General features: G+C 43.7%; 1 protein-coding gene across 3 annotated transcripts in view; it reads left to right on the forward strand.

Moving 5' to 3' along the window:
• Positions 1 to 4,187: 4,187 nt before the first annotated feature.
• Positions 4,188 to 12,083, forward strand: part of LOC117462184 (disabled homolog 1-like) — a 49,937-nt gene continuing 42,041 nt past the window's right edge. For all 3 annotated transcript variants that reach the window (XM_034104277.1, XM_034104278.1, XM_034104279.1), the window contains exon 1: positions 4,188 to 4,510. The gene's annotated coding sequence lies outside the window, so the exon portion shown is untranslated. The remainder of the gene's footprint in view (positions 4,511 to 12,083) is intronic.

A 12,083-nucleotide genomic window follows, 5' to 3' on the forward strand; every position in this document is an offset into this window, starting at 1 on the left:
GGCTTTCAGGATTATAGGTTTGCTCAATCAATGGGCAATCGCTACATTTCTACCAATGTTTTAATGTTTTTGTCGCTGTTTGCGAGTTATTTTTTCCATTGGCCAACGAAGATATTGACGGAATATTGGGCCTGATATGGATTGAAAGGATCAGGGGCTCAGGGAACATTGGCCTGTCTCCGTTTGGTGCTTCACTAGTTCACTTGTTGTTTTTATATTGTCTTGTTGTTGCGTGTTGGTACCTTGAGTCTGTTATAATTTCGTTGTACTTGTACAATGACAAATAAAGTTCTATCTATCACTACGACCAACACTTTGCTCGTTTATTTATTTATTCATTTATTTAACAGGGACAGTGCACATTAATGAACTTTTCTGTAAACGTGCCAGAGTTAGCCAAGAGGCTATTTTTCATCTGTAGTCCCTGGACAGATTTTAAAAGTCAACCTAAAACACATTTCATTTTAAACAAGTAAATACAATACCTTTAAAACAAGCAACAGTCATTACTGGGATACTTGAATAAAACAATTTAAAATATTGAACATTAAAACAAATCAAATAAAACAAAACAAAAGACCATGTTAAAACACAGGCGGTGGGTTGTAAGGAGTAGAAGACTGGGTCAGCGTTGGCAGAGCTGATTCCTCACTAACCAGGCTTTGAGTTGGGATTTAAATAAAGTGAATGTGGTCTGGTCTCTGATTGGAGGTGGGATCGAGTTCCATTGCTGAGCAGCTTTAACAGAAAATGAAGACTGACTGAAAGAACTTTTTCTGAGTGGAATAATGCAATCTCCTCTCGCTGCACCTCTTGTTACCCTCGTTGCAGTTGTGCGTATGTTAATAAGCTGTCTAAGAGGAGGTGAGGTAAGGCCGTTGACAATCTTGTAAAAAAGGCAAGCATTTGCATGTTTTATGAGGTTTCCCAGCTTAGCAAGTTGTATTTTTGGAGTATTGGGCAGTGATGCGAAAAAACAGATGTTGTGTCCAGTATTCTGAGTGTGTGTTTGTACAATGACTCCAGTGGTTGTAATGTTGTTGTCCTGGCACGTGACGTTAAACATGCTCATTACATGTCCTTCCAATGTCATTATTAGTGCATCTTTAAAACTGTTTTAAGAACATCATGCACTATTAATCTTTCATGCTGCTTCAATATTTCCAAATACGTCTTCACTTTAATATATTTTCTAGGGTTAGGTTTTAGCAATAAGCAATTGTTAGCATGGCATATGTGTGTGAGTGCTGTATACACGACATGACGAACAAACTGCTTATTTCCCAACGATAAAACATGGGTGCATTTCCTTAACACAGGTGCTTCGTCCCCGGAGGAGATTGGCCTCCACACCTGCTGCTGTTGGAGCACATTATGCTGAGCCCTGCGACAGGAAATGAAGACACCTGGTTGAGACTGATAAAAAGAGCGGGACTTTTCAGCAGCCAGAGCGGTTGGGGTCAATGGTCGCATGTCCTTTATCGATATCAGGCTTCTCCCCACTCTGAATGCTAATCACACACTGATACGACAATACGATTAGACTTGATTAAAACAGGCCATTAGCATAGAGCATAGCACAATAGTGAGAAACCGGCCCTCTTCCGTCGATAACACGCTCATTCTGTGGCTGTTTTCGTGTGTAAAGAATACAGCTGGACGTCTTAATGAGTGGTCAAGTCTTAAGCATGTTACAAGCTTAGAGAATAGCAAATTGGTGCGTCATGTTTCTTCATTGAGCATGTTTTCTGCCATTGTATACATGTGTGTTGTCGTGATCACAAAGCTGCTACCCTGCCATTGAAACCAGGAACTAGTTATTGATCAGCTTTCGCTCCACGGTTCCCAGGGGGGGGGGGGGGGGGTGAACCAGTTAACCACCTCTCCTCTGGGAGATGACTACTCATTTGGCAGGGTGCAGCGATGAGAATTGTGACTGCGGTAATCTCTGGATTGAAGATTAAGCGCCATGTGGGGTGATGACTCTCCTCTTTGTTTTTTGTTGTTGTTGTCTGGATGGTGATCTGCTCGCCTTATCTTATCGCTCCGCCTCATTTCTCCAGGGCAGTTCCCCGCCCTTATCAACGCAGCTCCATCTACATGGAAATCAAAGCCTTTCGCAGAAGTGGAATACGATTAGGGAGGGGGAGAGAAATCTAATCTCCCCCTCCTCCCTCCCCTCTGTATTTGTGCTATTAATGCAACCTACTAAGAGCCTGAACAACAACATACATACTCTGTTGTTGTGAAGGTGGATGGATGAACACGGTGGCACCACAGTGATGGGTTGATGTGTCGCTCGTGAAACATTTCATCTGCGAGGCTTCTTTTTGTCTCTGGGCCTTGAAAGTGTGGATTAACGCTTGCTTCACAGGAGCCAGCTGCCTGACACTGACCTCCTTTGTTTTTTTAATGACCAAAGAGTAGAGTCCTGTGTGCGTGTGTGTGTGCGTGCGTGCGTGTGTGTGTGTGTGTGTGTGTGTGTGTGTGTGTGTGTGTGTGTGTGTGTGTGTGTGTGTGTGTGTGTGTGTGTGTGTGTGTGTGTCAGGGGTGGTCGCTAAAGGGAAGGCGGGTTTCAGAGGGGATTAGAACCCACAAAGCAGCCTCCCTCCCCAGTAAACAAAACGCCATGGTAGGCCTACTGTACTTTGTGTGTATGTGTGTGTGTTTGTGTCTGTGTGTGTGTTTGTGTCTGTGTGTGTGTAAACGCATATTGTGCTCTGCCGGTCACATCAGACAAAAAGAGGAAGGCCGAGTCTCTCTGTGAAAGCAGCGGGATTAAGCATGCTCAAGCCAAGAGCTACACGTCAATCAACCCGCTAAGTGTGTGTGTGTTGCATACACAACTGTAAACACACACTGCACTTGTCCGGCAGTGGGGGAGGGGGGCACCCCGACACTGTTGTTTTCATTTGTAATCCGTGGGCTGGAGTGACGCCAGCAATGCATCAATCACACTCAGCAGCTGCGACACAAACAACAACAAAATGAAAAGAACAAACTTTACTTTTTTTTGAACACGTGTGAACTCGTTGGTGCCTCATCCGATATGACTGACACCCTTTAGTGACGCACAACGTGACATAACTTCAACACACACAAGAATGGAGACGTAAGCAACAACATCACTTATTTTGGTCTGCCGGAATGCCCCAGACAGTCTTGTGCACAACCCCTTTGAAAAGCGCCCCCCCTGCCACCCCCACCTCTCCTACTGGTTGTTGTCTGTTTGAGAAGCTTGTTGTTTCGCTTTCAGGACCCCCGACTGTTTCCCCATAATGCACCAGCACTTCTACGCTGCACCCCGGCCAGTCTGAAGCCACTGGTGTGGGGCCATTCACAAAGGTCAGGGCCTTCATACAGTAGGTGTGTGTGTGTGTGTGTGTGTGTGTGTGTGTGTGTGTGTGTGTGTGTGTGTGTGTGTGTGTGTGTGTGTGTGTGTGTGTGTGTGTGTGTGTGTGTGTGTGTGTGTGTGTGTGTGTGTGTGTGTGTGTGTGTGTGTGTGTGTGTGTGTGTGTGTGTGTGTGTGTGAGGTGTGGGAGCATGACCTGGATGTAGTAGCCCTTTCGAGGTGGGGGGTCATCATGCCCCCACGTGCCTTGTACCACAGATTGATGCCGGCTCACTCCCCTACACCTTTTCACCCCAGCTGGAGGGGGGGAAATTGGAATCGATACGGCCTATGATGAGGAGGCTGGGGTGGGACGGGGTGGGGGGAGGGAGGGAGGGAGAGCGCTGGCTTGACGGATGGCTGGTTATAGGGGGACGATCAATTACCCTGATGGATTCTATTTGGGGGATTTCAGATAAGAGACTGATCCCTGCTCCTTTAAGACCTATTGCCCATTGAAGGGGAAGTAAAAGGGTCATTTTGCATAACATCCTGCGAGGCTGGAATATCACTCTCTTACATCTTTGTTGTAGTGAGAAGTGGCAACTGGTCCCTCCTCCCTCCACCCAATCCTTTATTTTTTCGAAAAATGTTTAATCCCCTCCCTCCCCCCCTCCCTGCACACATTCTCCCTCTAACGGATCCCCTCTTTCTACATTATTCTCTGTGCATTTAAAAAAAAAAATCTGTCACCGGGGGCCCAGTTACCCCGCCCACTCTCCTCATTTTTGCCGGAGTCTAGAATAGTGGAGCCAAGAAATAGTTAATCTCTCCGGCTGCTGCTATGATTGGTCGCTGTATGCAGCCCTCAGCCTCCTTGAATGAGAAACGGAGGTAACCAGGCAACTTCAGAGCCGGAGAGAAGGGGCAGGAAAATAGAGCTTTTTACCGGATCTTAGCATTGTGGAAGAATTGTGAACATGTAAAAAGCGAGGCAATGTGATTTCACCTTGGAAAATGGAATTAACAAATGGATTTTCTTAAGCACGCTCTCTGCCTCTCTCTCCATCTCTCTCTCTCTCTCATTGGGGGAAAAATAGAGCGCTCAAATGAAGGGGACACAGATGTGGATTAAAACGCATAAATGGGACACTCCAGAGAAGCATCCGCTAAGAAAAGGTGAGTGCAGTTCTGCTATTAAAGGAGTGTTTTAAAAAGCGGTGAAAGTGTCAGAGCTGCTTAAGGATGCGAGGCAGCTCCGCGACATGTCAAGATTTATGGATAGGATGCGTTGGCCGCGGAATGAAAATGGGTTGCGGAGCAGTCCGCTATGGATGACTGAGAAACAGTCTCATATGTGATGAAAATTAACCGAACGAGATCAGAAATTGTGCTCGTGAGGATGACCATCGATGGTTGCTTGGTGGATGTGAACGTGGAGTCATTTAAAGCGTAAACGCCGGTCGCCTGTCAAATAAGCTGCTGTCCCATATTGAAATTGCGCAATAATTGGAAATATGGTTCTGAATATGATTTCGATGCATGACTTCCCTCGGTTATGTTGCTTTTTGTGAAGATAAGTATCAGGAAAAGCTTTGAGCTTCTCCAGCCACGTCTGCCCCCCCCCCCCCTCTCCCTCCCTCCCTCCACAAATATTCAAATGAAGAGATGTCCTGCTGCAACAGCAGTAAGTCATCTTCAATCGACTGCTTGTTAACCGGCTCTGATGCTGAGTGGATGATGTCGCATTTGTTGATAAATGTATTGATCGGTGCTCAGAAACGGTTAGAAAATGTTCGGTAGGCTGCATCGGGGGGACCTGTGGATGGGAGCGCGCGGCGGCACCGGGCTGACCGGCAGAGCAGAGCCGGGCTGCCTCAGACAGCGCACAGGGCCTGGAGTGGGCTTTGGCTCTTTATTACCGATCATGGGTCACTGCGGTGATACAAAATAATCCTGCTAATTGTGGAGTCGTCTGATCATGGTAGAGGGTCTGAACTGCGTTAGGGCATGCAGTTGTTGCGCCCACATTTGGATTTTCCCGATGAGAAATGGATAGATTTCATTGGCCATTGATTTGATTATTTAATTCACTTTTATTTAACTTTTGTAAGTATTTTATTTAGATTTTAAGTAACCATATATTGACATTATTAAAGTATGTACAGTAGTGCTGTTAATTACTCATAATTACCTCTTTGAAAAAAAATAATATATAAAGCAAAATGGATTATTTGCAAAAAAAACTTCTTTAGGTAATTTTAAAGTTTTTCAATTTGAAATGCAGGGGATATGATTAAAGGATTGCCCACACAACTCTAAACATGGCAACAGGCAATACCTTGGCTAGCAGCTAACGGTGCTAACAGTGAAAACATTGCAAACAACAGCACCAGTGCTATCAGAACTAATGGTGTAAACCTTAGGGCGAACCAGAGGTTGGGCCATACTTTACCAGTGAAAACAATGCGGGTCGCTACAGCATTATCAGTGGATCTCCTTATGACTGCAGTGCAGGTTGGCGGCTGTTAGATATCCACAAACAGGGACTAGCATGCAATAACATGAAAACGCTATGGTTCTGTGTGGTTATAGGGTGATTAACCCCTTCCTTCCTTTCATGATTATTATTTTTTAAAACCTATTCAAATCCCCCATGGGTTTATAAGCCAACATGACCAGTTCAAATGCACAATTCAGTGCTTGGCCATATGTCTATCAGGGTGCCCTGAGTGCTCATGTAACACCAGGCCTCAATGGAAAATGGCCTCGGCTATTGCTGTGGAAATCACTAACAACACAGCTAGCAGCTATAAAACGAGATGCTGATGAAATTAACCACATCTTGCCCCGAGGCTCAAATGACCACATGTTGTGTTTATGTCGCTGCTCGTCGGGATGTATGCAAAGGTCGGCGTTAGCTTTTTGACATTGGCGCCAAAGTTCATTGGTGACTCCAATGCTCCAAACTGCCTATAGTAATCTCCTTATAGAGCATGTTCTGCAACAGATCCTAAGCTGCACTCACTGGCTCGATTGTAGGACACATGTGGTGAACGTGCATACACACGCACGCAAGCATACATTGCGATTTCCAGTTGTCATCCCAAGACAGTTCTTTGCAGCCCAGTGTGAGTTGGGGGGCTTAAGATGGAGCTGAACAAAACACTAGAGAGCATTAACCTCTCCAGTATGGGCTTCTTTGTTGGGTCTCAGTGGATTCAAGACACTTAATTTAGCTCCTGACAGCAGAAGCTGCGGGTGGATATGTGAGCTATATCCTATCAGATTAAGACCGTAATGCCTTTTCCCCTTTCGCAATTATTGTAAAATGGTGAAAGTGGTTGGGTTATTTTGGTTTGCTGTTGTCTTGAACTCTTGCGGTCCTTAGGGCTGTCTCGCCCATTCGCCTTAGTGTCACCTCTTGCCTTTTGTATTGCTGAAAGGCATCCGTGTTTCACATTAGTTTTTTCCTTTCATACTGCATTGACATTACCTCAACTTGAACTCCCTTAAGATTTCCCAAGTGCACTGAGATAATGCATCACGAACAGGGGGGTTACGCCAACCTCAATGTAGCATTTCAGCATTAGACGCACGATTGCCGGAGTGGTCTAAATCTTTCATAAAAGTAGCTTTTAATGAGCTCACAAGATTGTGTCTGAGTTCTCATTTTGCTGGTGGCCTTATCACGTCCAGTCTACTCATTAATGGAGATGTGGCCCCTGGCAGCGGCAGGTCAGAGGTGGTCCGGGTTGACTCCGTTGAACAAAAGGAGAGGATTGCTCAGATAGCGGAGCACGCGGGATGCTGAATGATGCTCATGCTCCACTGGGAGTGAAATCAACATGACAGGTGCATCTGAAGTTGAGAGTGCAACGGGAGGGTGGCGGCAACCATGTGTCAGAAGCAAAGTGTCTTAACGTACAAGCTGTAAAACAAGCTCAGAGTAGTTTGACATTTTGGGGAATACTTTTATTTTTATAAGGATTTTCATATCTCAGTCTTGTCGAGAAAGCGAATCAAAGTCAAAGAACAGTTTGCTTTAAAGAGGTTATGTGCTGGATCATTCCTTGCCTCGCCACTGATCCTGGCCAATAAGCAGTCTGGCATCTTATTGACGTAAACGTTGTTTGGTGCACTTTAGGACAGATTGCATACAATGCATATAAAATGGGAGTTAATGAGCTTTAGAGGTGCTCGTAGGCAGATTTAGTTTCCTTTGGACAAAGGCCAGGCGAGATGTTTACTATTGTTTCCGGTCTTTATTCTAAGATAAAATGTCCATTTGGTTTAGCTCCATTTTTTGTGTAATGTCGTGAAAGCATTGTCAATTCTAACATAAAGATCTAAAGAAAGCAAATAAGTGTATGTCCAAAAATGTATTATCTTTTTTCTCAAGCATTTTCCAAGAGAATCATTCTGTCAATAATAAAGTATTGAGTTTGGACAGACCTCACCCAGGGCGATAGAATGGGAACCATCCCCACTTATTACTCACTCTCTCACTGACGTGACTAAGCGGATGTGCAACATATAAAACCTAACATTGGAAAATGTTTAAATGAGACATTTCTTTCCAATATGTTTGGTCTGGACCTGTTTTAGTCAAAACAATAATAGAAATAGGCCTACACTTGGAAATAGAACAAATATTGTCTATGATTTACATTATAATGAGGCTGTAATTCGCAACTCTCATATCCATTTATACTGTGTAACTTATTCATTAAATCAATGATTTCAAATATGCCTCCACTGTATGCAATTAATTGGGCTTTTTCTGTTTACAAGGATAACACCATATCAAAGTAGACATATGTTTGAATTATAAAACGTGATGTGAGCAATAATAGTAATCTTTGCTAATTGTGGTCAAAGCTTAATTTATGTTTCCAATTGATATGTAATTAAGTCAATTACCAGTATATATGTAAATTGTACCACAACAGCAGTGAGGCCCCATTGACTACCAAGTGTTTCCCCGCCTAGTGTCCCTGGCCCTGTTGAGTTGACAATGAGGCCGCGACCCCAGGACTATAGAGAGTGTTACTGGAATCAAATGGGCCAGTGAATTGCCAGCCCATCAGACAATTATTTCCATTGTGTGGAGCCGGGTAGCTCGTAATGCTGGCGCCTTGACCTGTAACATCTGGTGGGTGAGTGAAGTGTTCAGTGTGAAGCCGGCAGTGTGGGCCTGCCTCCCGCGCTCAGCCGAGCAGCCGTCACTGCCCGCTTCACTTCCAGAGGACTGGGCTTCTTCAATGCATCAGTGACACCAGCCATCACGAGGGACGTGTCGATGCCAAACCAGTGATTCATTAGGACTCAATTAGCTGGGAGGCATGGGGCACCCTGCCATATGCCTCAAGGTTCTACGCAATCTGTACCCACTCCCTACTACTGTACCATCAACTGTCTTTGGCACCATGCATTTGTGTCGCAACGGCCTTTCCACAGTCGTCTTTGTACTATTAAAACCAATCGGCAGTATAGATTTAGCAGGTCTCGAGCCACCCACCTTCCAAAGCTGGGAATGAGTCACAATGACCTTCAGCTCAACTCATGTTGCGCCAGTTGGCTCCGTATGAAATGCTCATCCATCCACTGAAGTACGAGGCTGCAGAGCTCCAGATACTGTAAATCTTAGGAGGTAAGAAAGCCCCCGCCCTCCATCCTCCTCCCGCTCAATATCGACCTCGCCTTGCTTGCCAAGAGGCGGTGTGTGCTGCCGACAAGATCTATCCGCCCTCAAATCTAGTTTGTCTTCTTATCTGTGCCAAGGTAAAGGACCCCCATCACCCCCCCCCCCCCCCCGCCCCCCCTGCCGCCCAATCAGACTCTTCCACAACCCTAAACTAATGAATTAGAGCAGAGAGATGTCTTGGGGCAATGAACATGCCAAGCTCATGTGATGTAATATGATGTGGCATATACACACTCTGGCCAAACATGGAAGCTGGCATGTGATGTGTTTGTGTCAATGATTGACATTTACACATTTTCTTTAAAGGTAGATCCCGCTAATTTGCTATGAAAGCCGCTGGCATTAAACTAATGCCATTCAGTTACCTTTTAAAGGCCCATTGAAATACATAACAATCCAATCAATCAGGATATGAATATGGAGTTCTACGGTGCTTCGGAGGACTGTCCGTCTACACCCCCTTAATACCCCCCTTAATACCTCCAATGATGCTGCTGGATAGATTCTGTAGATATTTGAAATGATAGGGTCAAGTGTACTTTTACAGAACATAATGGGATAGCTTAGCTGCTCATCCCAAATCCCATTTGATTGGATACATTTGTCCGCCTGACACCAAGGACAGGATTAGTCATCAAAAGCATTGGAACAGGGAGCAACAAAGGGAATGGAGACACTTGATAAAACCTTTTGTTTTTAATGTCAACAGGTCTTTCATTTTTCTATCGCTGTTTTTAGGCATAACATATAATATATGTTGGAGGAATTAACTTCTGAAACAAAGATTGATAAAACATGTTTAAGTATTACACATTAAAGATATGACATTTTGTTTTTAAATATTTACTTATTAGTCAATTATTGTTGAATTTTCAAAAAACAAGTGTAAAATGTAATAATGGTCTGGACAGAGACTCTGATCAGCTATTGACAACCTGCCTTTCTTAACAAGTTCAATTTAAATATCGACCTGATACAGCATGTACTAGTATTATTATTTGTGTCCACCTTCCGCAGATGCAGCGAAAAAGACCTCAATCATAAATCAAAATCAACGCAAAAATACTTTTTGTATATAGGTCCCTATATGTGACTATTATCAGAGGAGTGTCATCGAGAAATGGAAAGAGTGAAATAGGAAAAGATTCAGGGTGTTTCTGCAAATTAAAAGCGTAACTTTTCAATAAAGCCAGGAGCGCGAGAGAGTGAAATGGAGAGAAGTCGGAGCGGCTCTGCCCCAGTTGTATGCACGTGCAGCCGCCCAACTGCACTCCTACAGCGCTTTCACCGCATTACCCACAAACGCTACGTTCGTGTGACCCAATTTACCAGCGCTCTCCTCCCCATTCATCTGCTCTCACAGATGCACTGCAGGAGGCTCCATGAGCAGCAGAGCATTCATCACCTCTGAGCAGCGAGGTGCTCTCGGGTTCCTCCCGTTGGCCCGCTCGACAGCCCTATCCCCCACAGGCGGGACAGCAGCTCCATGTGTGGCTGATGATTGTAGTGTGGCTGGCAGCAGGCACTACAGTAGCCCTGATGCATTTGTGCGTGTACTTGTGTATGTGCCCCATCAAATATGTAATCAAATAAGCTTAGCGGGTTTTTCTTCCACTGACATACCATTTAAATATTGTATCTGCTCTTTACTGCAGTGCTTTTTCAATGACGTAATGACACCGAAGTAGCATTTTCCACGTATTAAGGCAACATTCACAACATGTAGGACGTATTTGCCAAATCACAACAAATATTTGACTACATTTACATGCACAAAATATACTTCATACTGTCATAATTCCAATAAAGGATTCCTTCTCAGCAGTTTAACATGGCTAATGAATATTCTTTAAATATAAGTGTTAACATGCAACCGCAACATTTACGTAGATGTGTCCTTACAACTAGAAATGAGTGCTTTTAGTTAGTCCTGCGTCTCTGATTATTGTAGCTGACGCACAGAGCTGTAAACAAGTGGCCATCTGTCGCAGACTTTTGGTACAAATACTCAATTAAGACACCTTTTGTGAATGTGTGTATACAGGTCCAAAGAACCATCCCTCAACCGCATGCCTTCTTTAAAAATTAGGCCTACTTTTATCTAAAAACAAAATGCTATTTAATAATAGCGGAATATTTCTGTGAGGCTATAATTTTTAGGTAAGGAAAATATCATCAAAAATGAAACTGGTTTGCACCGTTTTGCTAACCTTAACCAAGGTACTTTAGTTGTATAAAATAATCTGTGTGGCATACAAAACCAAACATTTCTTTCAAAAATAACCACTGAACTAAATCCAGGGCAGCCCTCATTATGTAATGCACAAAACAATTGTAGTACATAAATTAAATGTCTTTAAACAAGGGAAGGTCACCCACTTATCACTGACTATTTGTGTTAATTAGCAATTAGCAACTACAACTGTTAAATACAAATTGTCTAGAAAATGTGTTTAATAGAAGAAAAATGTATCCCTGATCTTCCACCAGATGACCTGCTGGGGGCCCTGAGGCGAAAAGAGTCCCGGTTCGAGCCCCCCATTGCTCTTAAGCTCGAGGAATATTCACAAAATAATATACTATCTGCATAACAGAGCCTAAGGATGATAACATAACAGATCGCCTTCAGATAGCCCCATTATTTCAGTTTGCTGTATTCACTAATGTTTAGCTTGATGCTAGAAATCTAGTAGTTATCTTTGATTCCAATTTCACTTCAGATCATTATGTCAACCAAAAAAGTGTAGTCCTGTTTCCATTCACTTCAAATGTTCTCTTTTCCCGTTCTCTTCTTCTGTTTCTTCTTCTGAGTTTATTTTCTGAAGAATCGATTATTGTATTTCACCTGCCTTAAAAACAAAGCTTGCTCATGCCTTCAAGTTTGACACAATTCTGCAGCAACACTGTTGACTGAAAGAAATCATAAAACCTGTTTTAGTCTCCCTGTATTTGCTTCCAGTTAACGTCAGGATTGATTTTAAGGTTTGCATCTTTAGTTGAAGTACTTCATGTTCTAGCCCCGTCTTACATCCTCATTTGTGAACT

This window comes from Pseudochaenichthys georgianus, chromosome 17 (assembly GCF_902827115.2).
Source record: "Pseudochaenichthys georgianus chromosome 17, fPseGeo1.2, whole genome shotgun sequence".
NCBI classification, from domain to species: Eukaryota; Metazoa; Chordata; class Actinopteri; order Perciformes; family Channichthyidae; genus Pseudochaenichthys; species Pseudochaenichthys georgianus.